At 38.5% G+C, this 13,959-nt stretch overlaps 1 protein-coding gene across 1 annotated transcript in view; it reads left to right on the top strand.

The window, feature by feature from the left end:
- Positions 1-8,800: 8,800 nt before the first annotated feature.
- LOC306869959 (rho guanine nucleotide exchange factor 28-like) overlaps positions 8,801-13,959 on the top strand; it is a 73,465-nt gene continuing 68,306 nt past the window's right edge. The window contains exon 1 of the mRNA XM_079416935.1: positions 8,801-8,991. The gene's annotated coding sequence lies outside the window, so the exon portion shown is untranslated. The remainder of the gene's footprint in view (positions 8,992-13,959) is intronic.

The following is a 13,959-nucleotide window of genomic DNA, read 5'->3' as shown; positions in this document are numbered from 1 at the left end:
AAAGTGGAGATTTCTTAACTGCATGATTAAGGATTTTGCGGGATGAGGCAGCATTTTAAGCTCTTGTTTAGGACTTAGCCAGCTTAGGTTCCACTAATCTTTTATTTATTTTTTTGGGCACTGAAAGGCCTGCTTCAATCAAAACTAAATTTCATCACAATCCCGACTAAACCATATTCTAAATATGATATTAGCAATGATATTCATTATGGCCATTTTCAGTTGCTGAACCACACTCAGTTGAGTTGCATGGAGAATATCTTGATTGTTTGTTTACTGCATGTGCAAAACACCAAAACTCCAAAGAAGATGCACTTGCCCTATATATGAAAATGCCAAGGCTGTATACCGTCGATATACCAGCTCGAATAGAGGAATCCCAAAAGCATAATTTGACCTGTTTCTGTAATTACCAAGAACAAAATAATAATGCTGATTGAGCCACAAGATTACAAAATCTTAAGTATTTATGATCTTGGACAAATACGAAAGGGCGAATTTGCATTGTTTGAGTTACAGCACTTAACAGAATAATCAAACTCTGTTTTATATGCCGGATAGGATTAGAAGTGATTTGAAGCATTTGATTAATCCAAGTAAAAAATGAAAAAAACTTTTATAATCTGTTCCAACACAAACACACATAATGCAGCATTTGTTGAAGATTTTTTTGAACCTTAGAGGAGATTAATAATTTCAAAATTAGGCTATATAGGCACTGACAATATAAATTGAGGGCATGCTTTGAAGCAATTTGTTAGCTGCTTAGTATAGACCATTGTTAAAGTTACAAGTTTGATGACAAGGGTCAAAAATGATATGGTCAAAAATGTAAAATACCACTAGTTTGTCTGGCATAATGTTATATATAAATAGCCCTTGACTGTGACATAATTCAACTTTTGTTTCCTATATGCATAAAGTATTCTATATATTAGCATGTGGGGACAAACATCTTGACTGCATCATTATGCACTGCATGTGAGCACTTGAATTTTGGTTATTTATTATTATTTTTAAATCTTTGTTTTTAATGACATATACCCTGCGGAAGCCAAGAATATGTTCACCAAATAAGAAAAAAAAGCTTTTGTAAATCCCAATTTTGACAAGGTTATAATTACGAGATATAAAGTTAAATTCATAAAGTCATAATTGACATTAAAAAGAATGACTTAAAAAGTCACTACTTGTGATGTACTGTAATTGTGACAGCATTGTTTTCCCAGCGAGTTGCATAATGATGACAGAAGTATTACACAGAAATAAATGATCACAAAAGTAAAAGATTAAAATCGAACACAAATGAATGTGAATAATGTTCACTCATCCTAAACACATTTTTTTTACATGTGTGTGTGATTTTTATCTTAATTGTAACTTTTTTGGAAAAACAAAAATGGTATCATATTCTGACATCACTTAATCTAACATCACTTACATTAATAAAATAGTAATAAAAAAAAATAACAGTAAATGTGTGATGTGAAAGTGTTAAATATTTAACAAGCAAAAGTAGGAAACAAAGCATTTCATTAAAATATTATATTTATGTGTTTTGGAAAATGATCTCCTATTTCCACTGATCCAGAGAATTCTTCTTTGTACAGTTTTCCAGTTCAGTGACTTCTGATGGAGTTTGGAAGTGCTGTGAAATGTAGCTTGGTAATTGTGTTCACTGCTGTGCCAGTGGAGGGCTCAGGCCAGCCAGAGCGAGAGATCGTTGCCTGACTGAAAGGCCGCTGAGAGTGCAGTTGTGGTTACACGCAATGAGTAGGCTCTTGTGTTCCCAGAGATCATGTTTTTGGACACCTGGGTCAAATTTGGACTTAGGTCTAAACTTGGATTTAAACTTTCAGATACACATCTACAATAAACAACATCCAAAGAATACACACCACAACAGTATTCAACCTGTTGATTTATTTTTGCAGATATACAACATAATGTTTTTATTTTTACCATGGTAAACTGTCATTTTGTCTTATCATCAAACGGAAATAATTAGATGATAGTACTGTTTGGGAACTGACTAACAAACTGTCCATTTCTCAGTTTTTTGTCAATTCCCTTGCTTTATTCGTCTCTGTATGTTCTGGGACGTGAGAACAGGAGGTTGATGGGAGATTGGGGATCTGTCATTGGAGGCTGATGCTGTGACTAAATCAGGAGCCAGAGCGGGCAGCAGTTGGAGAATTGCCTGTTGAATATAGGCCAATAACGTGAGACCCTGGCCTGAACACCCTTGCATGTTCTTCCAGTCAATAGGATTTCTCCTTTATTCAGAATTCGTGCTGGAGCTTTTGTGGCCAGTCTTTTTTGGGTTCCCCTGCTGTTCTTCACAGCGAGGATGTGGACCATGTCGTGATCTCACCTGCCTCAAAGAGTGAGGGAGTCAGACGGAAAGATTGTGACTGGGGGACTATTGCTGTTGTTTTTTTTATTTGTTTGTTGGTGTTGTTTGTGTATTTGCTCATGAGAGAGATCAGAGGGTTGAAGGCACTTTTTGGGTCACAGCCCAGCTCTAGTCCACGGGAAGGATGTTGGTTTGCTCCGTGGGAGATTTCTTCCCTTCCACCTCATGCAGTGACTGTCAGGTTACATTAATGTTGACTGTTAATTTTCAAGTGAGGCCAAAATCTTATGACCAATCAAAACATGACTTATTTTTATTTTATATGTCAAACTATTCATTAATTCTCTTAACTGTTCATACCTTCACTTGAAAAGTGACATTTTACGTCACTAACTAACTTCTCACTACTGTCAATTATCTACTAAGAATTGTGAGATGTTTGTCTGTAGTAGTAAAAAGTAAGGTACTAAAATCCTGTCAAAGACAGTTGTTTGAGTAAATAAATGAAAGAATTGGACATTTGTACAAATTTGTGTTGCTTCATCAATAATAAAACTAAATTTTACCCTTTCAGAATCAGAATCAGAATTAGCTTTATTGCCAGGTATGTTTGCACATACGAGGAATTTGTTTTAGTGACAGTAGCTCCACAGTGGGACAGAGAGACAGCAAGAGGACAGGACACAGATAATAATAAAAAAATAATAATAATGTACAAATATACAAAATGGACAATATGCAAAATAGCACAAACACAAAATACAAAATAGACAATTCAGTATGTACAGGTATGTTAGGTACAAATTTGAAATGTAATAAGTATGTGTGTTAAATAACAAAAAAGTATGATAGTGTTGTGTGTTTCATGTTTATTGTTAAGCGTTCAAATGTTCATGAGATGGATTGCCTGAGGGAAGAAACTGTTCCTATGTCTGGCTGTTCTGGTGCTCAGAGCTCTGTAGCGTCGCCCAGACGGTAACGGTTCAAAGAGGGAGTGTGCTGGATGTGAGGGATCCAGAGTGATTTTACCTGCTCTTTTGTTCACTCTGGATAAGTACAGTTCTTGGAGAGTGGGGAGGGTTGTACCAATGATTCGCTCAGCAGTCCTGACTACCCTCCGTAGTCTTTTGAGGTCAGATTTGGTAGTTGAGCTGAACCAGACAGTTAATGAAGTGCAGAGGGCGGATTCAATGATGGTGGAGTAGAACTGTTTCAGCAAGTCCTGTGATAGGTTGAACTTCCTCAGCTGGCGAAGGAAGTACAACCTCTGCTGGGCCTTTTTCACAATTGAGTCAGTGTGAATGTCCCACTTCAGGTCCTGAGAAATTGTGGTGCCCAGGAATCTGAATGACTCCACTGCAGTCACAGTGCTGTTCATGATGGTGAGTGGGGGGAGTGCAGGGGGGTTTCTCCTGAAGTCCACGATCATCTCCACTGTTTTGAGCGTGTTGAGCTCCAGGTTGTTAAGACTGCACCAGACAGCCAGCTCCTTAACCTCCCGTCTGTAAGCAGACTCGTCACCGTCCTGAATGAGGCCGATGACTGTGGTGTCATCTGCAAACTTCAGGAGCTTGACAGAGGGGTCTTTAGATGTGCAGTCGTTGGTGTACAGGGAGAAGAGCAGTGGGGAGAGAACACAGCCCTGAGGAGCTCCAGTGCTGATCGTACGGGTGCTGGTTGTGTATTTTGCCAGCCTCACTAGCTGCTGCCTGTCTGTCAGGAAGCTGTTGATCCTCTGACAGACAGAGGTGGGGACGGAGAGCTGAGTTAGTTTGGGCAGGAGGAGGTTTGGAATGATAGTGTTAAAGGCCGAGCTGAAGTCCACAAACAGGATCCTCACATAAGTCCCTGGTCTGTTCAGGTATTGCAGTCCCATGTTGACTGCGTCATCCACAGACCTGTTTGCTCTTTAGGCAAACTGCAGGGGGTCCAGTAAGGATCCAGTGATGTCCTTCAGATAAGCCAAAACAAGTTTTTCAAATGACTTCATGACTACAGATGTTAGAGCCACAGGTCTGTAGTCGTTAAGTTCTGTAATCTTGGGTTTCTTTGGGACGGGGATGATGGTGGAGTGTTTGAAGCATGAGGGGACTTCGCACAGCTGCAGTGGTCCGTTGAAGATCTGTGTGAAGATGGGGGCCAGCTGGTCAGCGCAGCATTTCAGACAGGCTGGTGTCACACCGTCTGGGCCTGGTGCCTTCCTTCTCTTGTTCTTTTTGAATACCTGGCGCACATCATCTTCTCTTATCTGCAGTTCAGGTGTGGGGGAGAGGGGGGTTGCAGGAGGTGTGAATGGTGTTTTTTTCAAACCTGCAGTAGAACTCATTCAGATCGTCTGCCAGTTGTTGATTCTCCACAGTGCTGGGGGATGGTGTCTTGTATTTGGTGATGTCTTTCAGACCTTTCCATACTGAAGCCGTGTCACTGGAAGAGAATTGGATCCTTAGCTTATCAGAATAATTTCTCTTTGCCACTCTGATCTCCTTTTCCAGTGTGTATTTGGCCTGTTTATACAAGACTCTTTCCCCATTCCTGTAAGCATCTTCTTTGTCCTGACGGAGCTGTCTGAGTTTTGCAGTGAACCACAGTTTGTCGTTGTTACAAGTTAGATGAGTCCTGTTAGGAATGCACATATCCTCACAGAAACTGATATATGATGTTACAGTCTCTGTGAGCTCGCCCAGATCGTTCGCAGCAGCTTCAAAAACACTCCAATCAGTAAGGTCGAGACAGGCTTGTAAAAGCTAACGCTCTGTCTCATTAGTCCATCTCTTTACAGTCCTTAATACAGGTTTAGCTGACTTCAGTTTCTGCCTGTAGGTCGGAATAAGATGAACCAAACAGTGATCAGAGAGTCCTAAAGCTGCCCGTGGGACAGAGTGATATGCATCCTTTATTGCTGTGTAACAGTGATCCAGTAATTACTGTCTCTGGTGGGACATGTAACATGCTGTCTGTATTTTGGCAGTTTACGGGAGAGATTTGCTTTATTAAAGTCCCCAAGAACGATTAAAACAGAGACCAGGTGTTGTTGTTCTGTGTCTGTGATCATATCAGCGAGTTTCTGTAAAGCTGAGCTCATGTGTGCTTGAGGTGGAATGTAGAACCTCACCAGAATGAACGAACAAAACTCCCGCGGCGAGTAGAGAGGTTTACAGTTGATGAAAAGTGTTTCATCAAAGCGTTTTTTGTGACCTGTTATGGGTTAAAGGTCACTATTGATTAATTCAGAACAGCATAGTAGCATACAACTCTGCCTTAAATTTCTGCCTTAAAAAGAAATGGTAAAAATAGTATACTCTAGTTTGTGGTTCTGAATTCATATCATGTCTCCATGTCTTCACTCAGTGATATGGATGCAGTGTGCAGGGATGTCCAGAAGACGGCAGTGCAAACTCATAATACTGAAAATCACAATTACAGTGGGGCAAATAAGTATTTGATACACTGCCGATTTTTCAAGTTTTCCTAAAGAATGAAGAGATCTGTAATTTTCATCGTAGGTACACCTCAACTGTGAGAGACAGAATATAAAAAAAATCCAGAAAATCACATTGTATGATTTTTGAATAATTACTTTCCATTTTATTGCATGAAATAAGTATTTGATACAATAGAAAAATAGAACTTAATATTTGGTACAGAAACCTTTGTTTACAATTACAGAGGTCAGACGTTTCCTGTAGTTCTTGACCAGGTTTGCACACACTGCAGCAGGGTTTTTTGGCCTACTCCTCCATACAGGTCTTCTCCAGATCTTTCAGGTTTTGGGGCTGTCGCTGGGCAACACGGAGTTTCAGATCCCTCCATAGATTTTCTATTGAGTTCAGGTCTGGAGACTGGCTAGGCCACTCCAGGACCTTGAAATGCTTCTTACGGAGCCACTCCTTAGTTGTCCTTGCTGTGTGTTTGGGGTCATTATCATGCTGGAAGACCCAGCCACGACCCATCTTCAATGCTCTTACTGAGGGAAGGAGCTTGTTGCCCAAAATCTCGCGATACATGGCTCCATCCATCCTCCCCTCAATACGGTGCAGTCGTCCTGTCCCCTTTGCAGAAAAGCACCCCCAAAGCATGATGTTTCCACCCCCATGCTTCACGATTGGGATGGTGTTCTTGGGATTGTGCTCATCCTTCTTCTTCCTCCAAACACGCCGAGTGAAGTTTATACCAAAAAGTTATATTTTGGTCTCATCTGACCACATGACCTTCTCCCATGCCTCCTCTGGATCATCCAGATGGTCTTTGGCAAACTTCAGACGGGCCTGGACATGTGCTGGCTTGAGCAGGGGGACCTTGCGTGCGCTGCAGGATTTTAATCCATGACGGTGTAGTGTGTTACTAATGGTAACCGTTGAGACTGTGGTCCCAGCTCTCTTCAGGTCATTGACCAGGTCCTCCCGTGTAGTTCTAGGCTGATCCCTCACCTTTCTCAGGATCATTGATACTCCAGGAGGCGAGATCTTGCATGGAGCCCCAGTCTGAGGGAGATTGACAGTCATCTTGAATTTCTTCCATTTTCTAATAATTGCGCCAACAGTTGTTGCCTTCTCACCAAGCTGTTTGCCTATTGTACTGTAGCCCATCCCAGCCTTGTGCAGGACTAAGGTCCCTAGTGTCCTTAGACAGCTCTTTGGTCTTGCCCATAGTGGAGAGGTTGGAGTCTGATTGATTGAGTGTGTGAACAGGTGTCTTTTATACAGGTATCGAGTTTAAACAGGTGCAATTAATACAGGTAATGAGTGGAGGATAGGAGGGCTTCTTAAAGACAAACTAACAGGTCTGTGAGAGCCAGAATTCTTGCTGGTTGGTAGGTGATCAAATACAATTCATGCAATAAAATTGAAGTTAATTATTTAAAAATCATACAATGTGATTTTCTGGATTTTTTTTAAATATTCTGTCTCTCACAGTTGAGGTGTACCTACGATGAAAATTACAGATCTCTTCATTCTTTGGGAAAACTTGAAAAATCAGCAGTGTATCAAATACTTATTTGCCCCACTGTAGATCATAATTCTATAGATGATCATTTTGAAACAGTTTCAAAAACTGGCGCATTAATAAAGTAATAAATCAAAACTTTTTTTTTCAATACAATAAAAAAGCAGACATTGTTATGATTCATTACTTTTTTTGTTATTTCTTTCTGTGTTTTTGTTTGCCTTGAAATAATCACAACATTGAGTGAGAATTCAATCACAATATTGTCTTTTTTATTTTTCAGGTTAGATTAGACAGAGAAATCAACCAGAGGTTCAGAGAAGCAGAAAAATTAACAAAATTCAGAGAGACGCCTTTAAACAATTGTCCTCCAAAAATATGAATTCATTCAGTCCTTCATAATAAACATTAGGGGGCACCGCAATGTATTTTGACAGTTTCATTTATTCATGTTACGACAAAATAATTTTATTACCCATTAGAATTCTGCTTTCTGTTTACTATCTCAATTATGCCAAGGATTCAAAAGAATAATGGCATGACTTTCACAGAGAACAGTATTCTGTTCTCTGTGAATGCACAGTATTTTTCAGGCTGATTGAACCAGCTTTCCACTGATCAGCCACTAGGTGGTACTCTATTTGTATATGATTGAAGCACAGACTCTGGTGGGTTTTCTGGTAAAATTCTGTCTGTGATCTTTGGACTCGGTCCAGCCTGTTGGAGAGCAGACAGATAGGAAGGGTGGGCACACTGATTGACTTCCTCTCCACTTCCTGTTCAATTGCCAGGGGCACTTTGTGTAAACTGATCCTGAGTCTGACTTTAAGAGTGACACATCTTGACATGTCTTTTTATCTATACCGACCAGGCACAGTAGGTGTTAGATGGTTTAGGATTTAATAGTGATTATATCCTGTTTCACAAGCACGTCAACATGATTTTTGTTAACATGAACAGAGAGGATACTTTCAGCTGTGCTCTAGCTAGCATATATAAATAGCATGTAAAAGAATAGAACCGAATAGCCTACATAATACTTTTTGCCTCTGCAATTCTGAAAATAATATTTTAAAATACATTACAATGTACAAATGTATTGCCATCTAACTGGCCAAAACCTGTTTATACTTTAAAAAAAAGATTACTCTTAGCAGCTTTATCTGTATGTTTAAATAATAACTAAACACACACCAATTTTACATTGTGTTTGAAACAAGTCTGAACATGATGAATACAAGTAAGGATTTACAAGGGCTCTAGGTAAACATGGCCCCTAAACACGTGACTGTGCTGTTGTAGTTCTCTCTCTCTCCTAATTGAACGTACAAGTCCTACTATTACGAAGGTTTAGCTCTTGAATTTAATTCAGTCATACTGACGTTGCTTGGTTACCTTTTCTGCAGGTGTTCAGTCAAGGAGCCTACTTAATATTCATAAGACAAACCTTCACCGTAGTAGGATTGGTTAACGTGCTCGTGGGGGCAGGGCTATGATCACACACGGCGTTGAAGAGAGAGAGCACCGGTGGCGCATCCACAAGCCGTGTGTCCATTCAAAACATTCGGCATTGTACAAGTGCAAGTCACGCACACGGATGCACTGTACGTGAGGCAGTCAGGATACTTTGTACAAGCAGTTTGAAAGCGCTACATTTGGAAGTTGAAGGGAATACACTCGTATGGAGTGAGGTAAGTAAGGGCTCTGTTGTCGCAATAAAGTGCTGGGAAGTAGTTTTATTTCCCCGCGGATTCTAAAATGGAATGTTCATTTCGTCTTCGAATACTGTTATAAATGTTTCGGATTTGCGGTGAAGTTGTGCGGGAAAAGGAAGCTCCAGTGAAAGCTGTCATTGTTTGTAGTCAGTTGACAGTCGCAGGCAGGCGCGGTAATACTGTTTTCAGTATTATAACTATATCCTGGTTTACATCAGTTTAATCCACCTAAATCATTTGTGGTCGTATTAGTATAAGTTTTAACTTTGACCACATGTTTTAGTGTAGTTTTTTAAGGGCCACTTAGTGTCATTGTTATGGTATTCATATTGCACATTACTGCAATAGCAATGACTGTTGCACAGAATATTCTGGATTTATATTATTATTATCGATGTCATATAAAGGTGTTTGTGAAAGGTTAAGCTAAACAATTTGGAAGACTCAACCTTTCTTTCTTTCTTTAAACATACATTTTGCTAACATTAAAAAGAAGTGTCTCATAACAGCAGAAAATATTGGGAGATTGTGTGAGGCAGTTGTTCTGCAGAACATCAGATTTGCATGCAGTATTTACTTGGAGCGCTGCATTGACTTTAACACAAACCCTACTCGCAGAGGTGGAAAGACTAGGAAATTTTCATTTATTTAAAAAAAATACCATTACCTTAATGAAATTTTACTAAAGTACCAGTCAAAATATCTACTCAAGTAAAAGTAGTGTTTAAAATGTACTTTTAACAGAAGTCCAGAAGTTTTTAACAGTGGGAGGGATGCAATAATGGGATAGGCCAAGGGTGTCAAACTCAGTTCCTGCAGGGCCACAGCCCTACAACAGTATAGATAGAACCCTAATTAAACTCATCTGATCTAACTATAGCTGGATTAGATGTGCTTAATTAGGGTTATATCTATCAGGGCTCCCAAAATGTCAAAATCTCTGGTAGCCCTTCGGGCAGGTACTCTTCAGATTTTGGTAGCCCGAAAATTAATTTCACTAGCCCAAATAAAATAAAGACCATAAATGTCAATCAAAAACATTTTCAATACACAAATATCAATGAATATTAAGGAAAGAGTTTTATTTTACTATTTACAAGGTATCTGCTGAATTATTACAAATCAATTTAAGGCAATTTGAAAAATTAGTTCTTATACCATTTAACGTATTTAAAGCTAAGGCCTTAAAAACTCTTCAGTTTAGTTGTATCAAATTTAAAGCAATGTTCCCTCTAATTTTTTTTTCTTGCTGAGCAAAACTTTTCTCTATTGAGCGGATATTTCAGGAACCTGAGCAAAAACATTCTTTATACCAGACCTGTACAGCATGCACACAAAAAAGTGTGTAACTTTAATGCGCTATTTATATTTGATTTGACCCTTGATGTAACTAAATGATGTACATTTTATAGGTTACCTGAGAAAACATTTTGTCTGTACAATACACTGCAGTTCAACAGTTTGGATCAATAAAGAAGTTTCTTATGCTCATCAGTATCTATTTGATAAAAAATACTGAATATTATTTCACAAAATAATATTGTGAATTATTATTACAATTTAAAATAAATGTTTTCTATTTTAATATACTTTAAAATTTAATTAATTCCTGTATTTTCAGTGTCACATGATCCTTTAGAAATCATTCTAATATGCTGATTTTTAATCAACGTTGGAAACAGTTGTACTGCATTTTATATATATATATATATATATATATATATATATATATATATATATATATATATATATATATATGTGTGTATATATATATATATATATATATATATATATGTGTATATATATGTATTTTTGGGACCTGTGATATTTAAAAAAAAAAAAAAAAAGTTAAAAAGAACAGTGTTACAATATAAACTATTCAAAAGTTTGGGGTCAGATTTTTTTTTTCTTTCTTTTTTAAAGATACTTTAAATTAAAGAAAGTTAAACTTTATTCAGCAAGGATGTGTTAAATGGATAAAATTGATAGTAAAGACTTCTATTGTTAGAAAATATTTCTATTTTGAATAAATGCGGTTCTTTTAAACTTTTTATTAATCAAAGAATCAAAGAAAAAAGTAACACAGGTTCCAAAAAAATATTAAGCAGCACAACAGTTTCAACACTGATAATAAATCAGCATATTAGAATGATTTCTGAAGGATCATGGGACACTGAAGACTGGAGTAATGAGGCTGAAAATCAGCTTTGATCACAGGAATAAATGCTATTTTATAGTATAGGTATTAAAATAGGAAACCAATATTAGAAATTGCAATAATATTTCACTATATCACTGTTTTTTTCTGTATTTTTGAAATGAATACAGCCTTGATGAGCAAGAGACTCAAAGTCAAAGACTCAAAAACAAGGTCAGTTATTTATCAGGTTTATAATATAGCCCTAACATAATATATTATCAAAACAAACTATTTAAACTGATAGAATAGAATAGAAACTGAAGCAAAACTTAAGCTGAGATCTGTAAGTTAAATATATAAAAAACACCGTGAACATATGAATTCTTCTATAGCTGTCTTAAGTACAGTTTGTACAATACACTTGTGTTTGACTGTATGTCTCAGAGTTTTGTTACCCATCCTCCGCTATTTCCAGCACTTAATCAAGCCACTCTTCTTTAATACATGAGGACGTTTTATTTCACATCTCATTGCGTTTGCGTTGTCTCTCATGTTGAGCGCACCGCAACCATTGAAGTATTCAGCTTCTACAGCGAATCATTTGGTGCATATCGTTCTCTTTCTATGAAACCGGCTCTAACTCTGTCGTGACATCAGCTCTATAGCGGTTTGCCCGAGCATTGCTATTCTTTTCCTTTTACTGGCGGCATTCAATTAAATGGCTTCCCAACTCATTTTTGTGTGCGCGAGGCACATTATTTCTTCTGCGCGGCCCTCACTTTCAGGTCAGAGAAAGAGAAATAGGAGGGTTTGGCATGAAAGGCACTTTGAAGTGCGCTCCTCACCAGTTTTTGTCTCTCTTCTTTGCTCGGTTGAATACTGAGCAAACAGAAACAACAAAAGATTGCTTCACAGGCTTACAGGGTAGCTAACGAATATCCCACGAGAATAATGTTGGTCTAGTCACATTTTAGGCTTTTTAACAGAAAATGTTGTTTTACATGAATCTTCCAAGTTGAATATAAGTTAAGCTCAATCAACAATGTTTGTGGCCTAATGTTGACTACCATGAATAATTTCATCTATCGTTTTATTAATGTGGTGGGGCATATTGCAGTATCGTAAAAGCACTTGCATAAATTATTCTTTTAAAGCTTAAACTCTCTTAAAAGCTGTAAAACAGGTTAATTTTTTTCAGTGCTAAAATCATGTTACACGTAGGTTACACTGCCTTACAGCTATATTATTAAAAATATCAATGTAATTGGCTTTTATTGGCCTAGTTCACTTCCATTGTACATGCCTTATTGTAAACCAAGTTTTTTTTTTTTTTAGGAACAAACTTGTACTTACCATGGAATATGCGTTATTTAGTAATAATGTAATTTTATAGATGCTATGTATGATATTTTATGTTATGTTATTTAAAGGGGTCATATGATGCTGCTAAAAAGAACATTATTTGGTGTAATGCAATGGGTTTACGTGGTTCGAGGTTCAAAAAACACATTATTTTCCACATATTTTGCATTATTGTTTCTCCTCTATGCTCCGCCTTTCTGAAACGCAGCTCATCATTCTGAGAAGTGAGTTGTGCTCTGATTGGCCAGCTATACAGTGCGTTGTGATTGGCCGAATACCTCAAGCTTTTGACGGAAATGTTACGCCCTTTACCATGTTATGAAGCCGTGTCCCGGCGCGACGAGACAAACAATAAAACCCACTATAAACGAGGCATTTGTTGCATTCAGTGACATAATTACTGATTACAATGACTCGCATGGTCTTTTTACACGTTGCGCCATGTCTGCATTTGTGATCATAGAAACGCCAAACAAGCACTACTCTACACTGCTCAACTCGCATCTGAATAGTCGTTAGCAAATTTTTTTAAATATCGAAACGTACTTACAAGATGTGAGTCAGAAGCACCAGACTGTCCTTGCGATGTTGGAATTGCCCCACTTTATAGTGTTCACAGCCATTCATAGTGTTTACATTGTAGACTACTCTCTTCCAGGTTTAGGAAACAGTCCTCCGTAAAATGTGCTGCACACACTCGAATATTTGCGTTGCTCTGTTCTGGAACAGTGTTGTAAATATAACTTAACCACTGATTTCTAGTTGTATACTCATTTGGAAGGCCAAAGAAAGTACTTTTGCTTTCACAACGAAATACAGCGTCTCCACGACATGGCAGCGGCAACAACAATACTAGGGCTGAACGATATATCGTTATCGTATCTATATCGAGATATGAACTTTCAAGATATTACTATCGAAAAAAGCAACGATATAGACGATATAGATTTCCCCTCTCCGCGCTCGCCCCGCCCTGCATACAACTCTGGCAGTCACACAACGAACATCAGTTTTACGAGTGCCCTTGAATGCACCGCTGAGGTCCCTATTCGACCGCAAACTTGTATGGTATAGCTCTGGAAATTCAGACACACTGACACACAGAGAATCAGCTGTTCATCCATTTTGAGTTCGGCGCTTGTTTGGATGCCCCGTTTCTATTGGCCGCGCGGGGAAACGTCACAGAGCGCAGCGGCAAAAGTTGAACTATTTTGAACTTTGACCGCGGCGCGCGCGCAAGCTCGCCGCTGGCGCGCTCCGCTGCGCGTGCGCTTTGGTCGGCGCAGCAACTAACCGCCCTCGCGCAGCGCAAGCCATTGAAATGAATGGGTTTCATAGCGCAGCGCATGCCGCGTCCTGTGTGAAAGGGCCTTGAAAGAGCCTTTACGCCGTACGAGTCGACGTCCACCAGTGAGTTCTTAAAAATAAAACTACACTTTCCA

Source organism: Barbus barbus (assembly GCF_936440315.1).
Source record: "Barbus barbus genome assembly, chromosome: 5".
Classification (NCBI taxonomy): Eukaryota; Metazoa; Chordata; class Actinopteri; order Cypriniformes; family Cyprinidae; genus Barbus; species Barbus barbus.
This window is presented reverse-complemented; position numbering and strand designations above follow the sequence as displayed.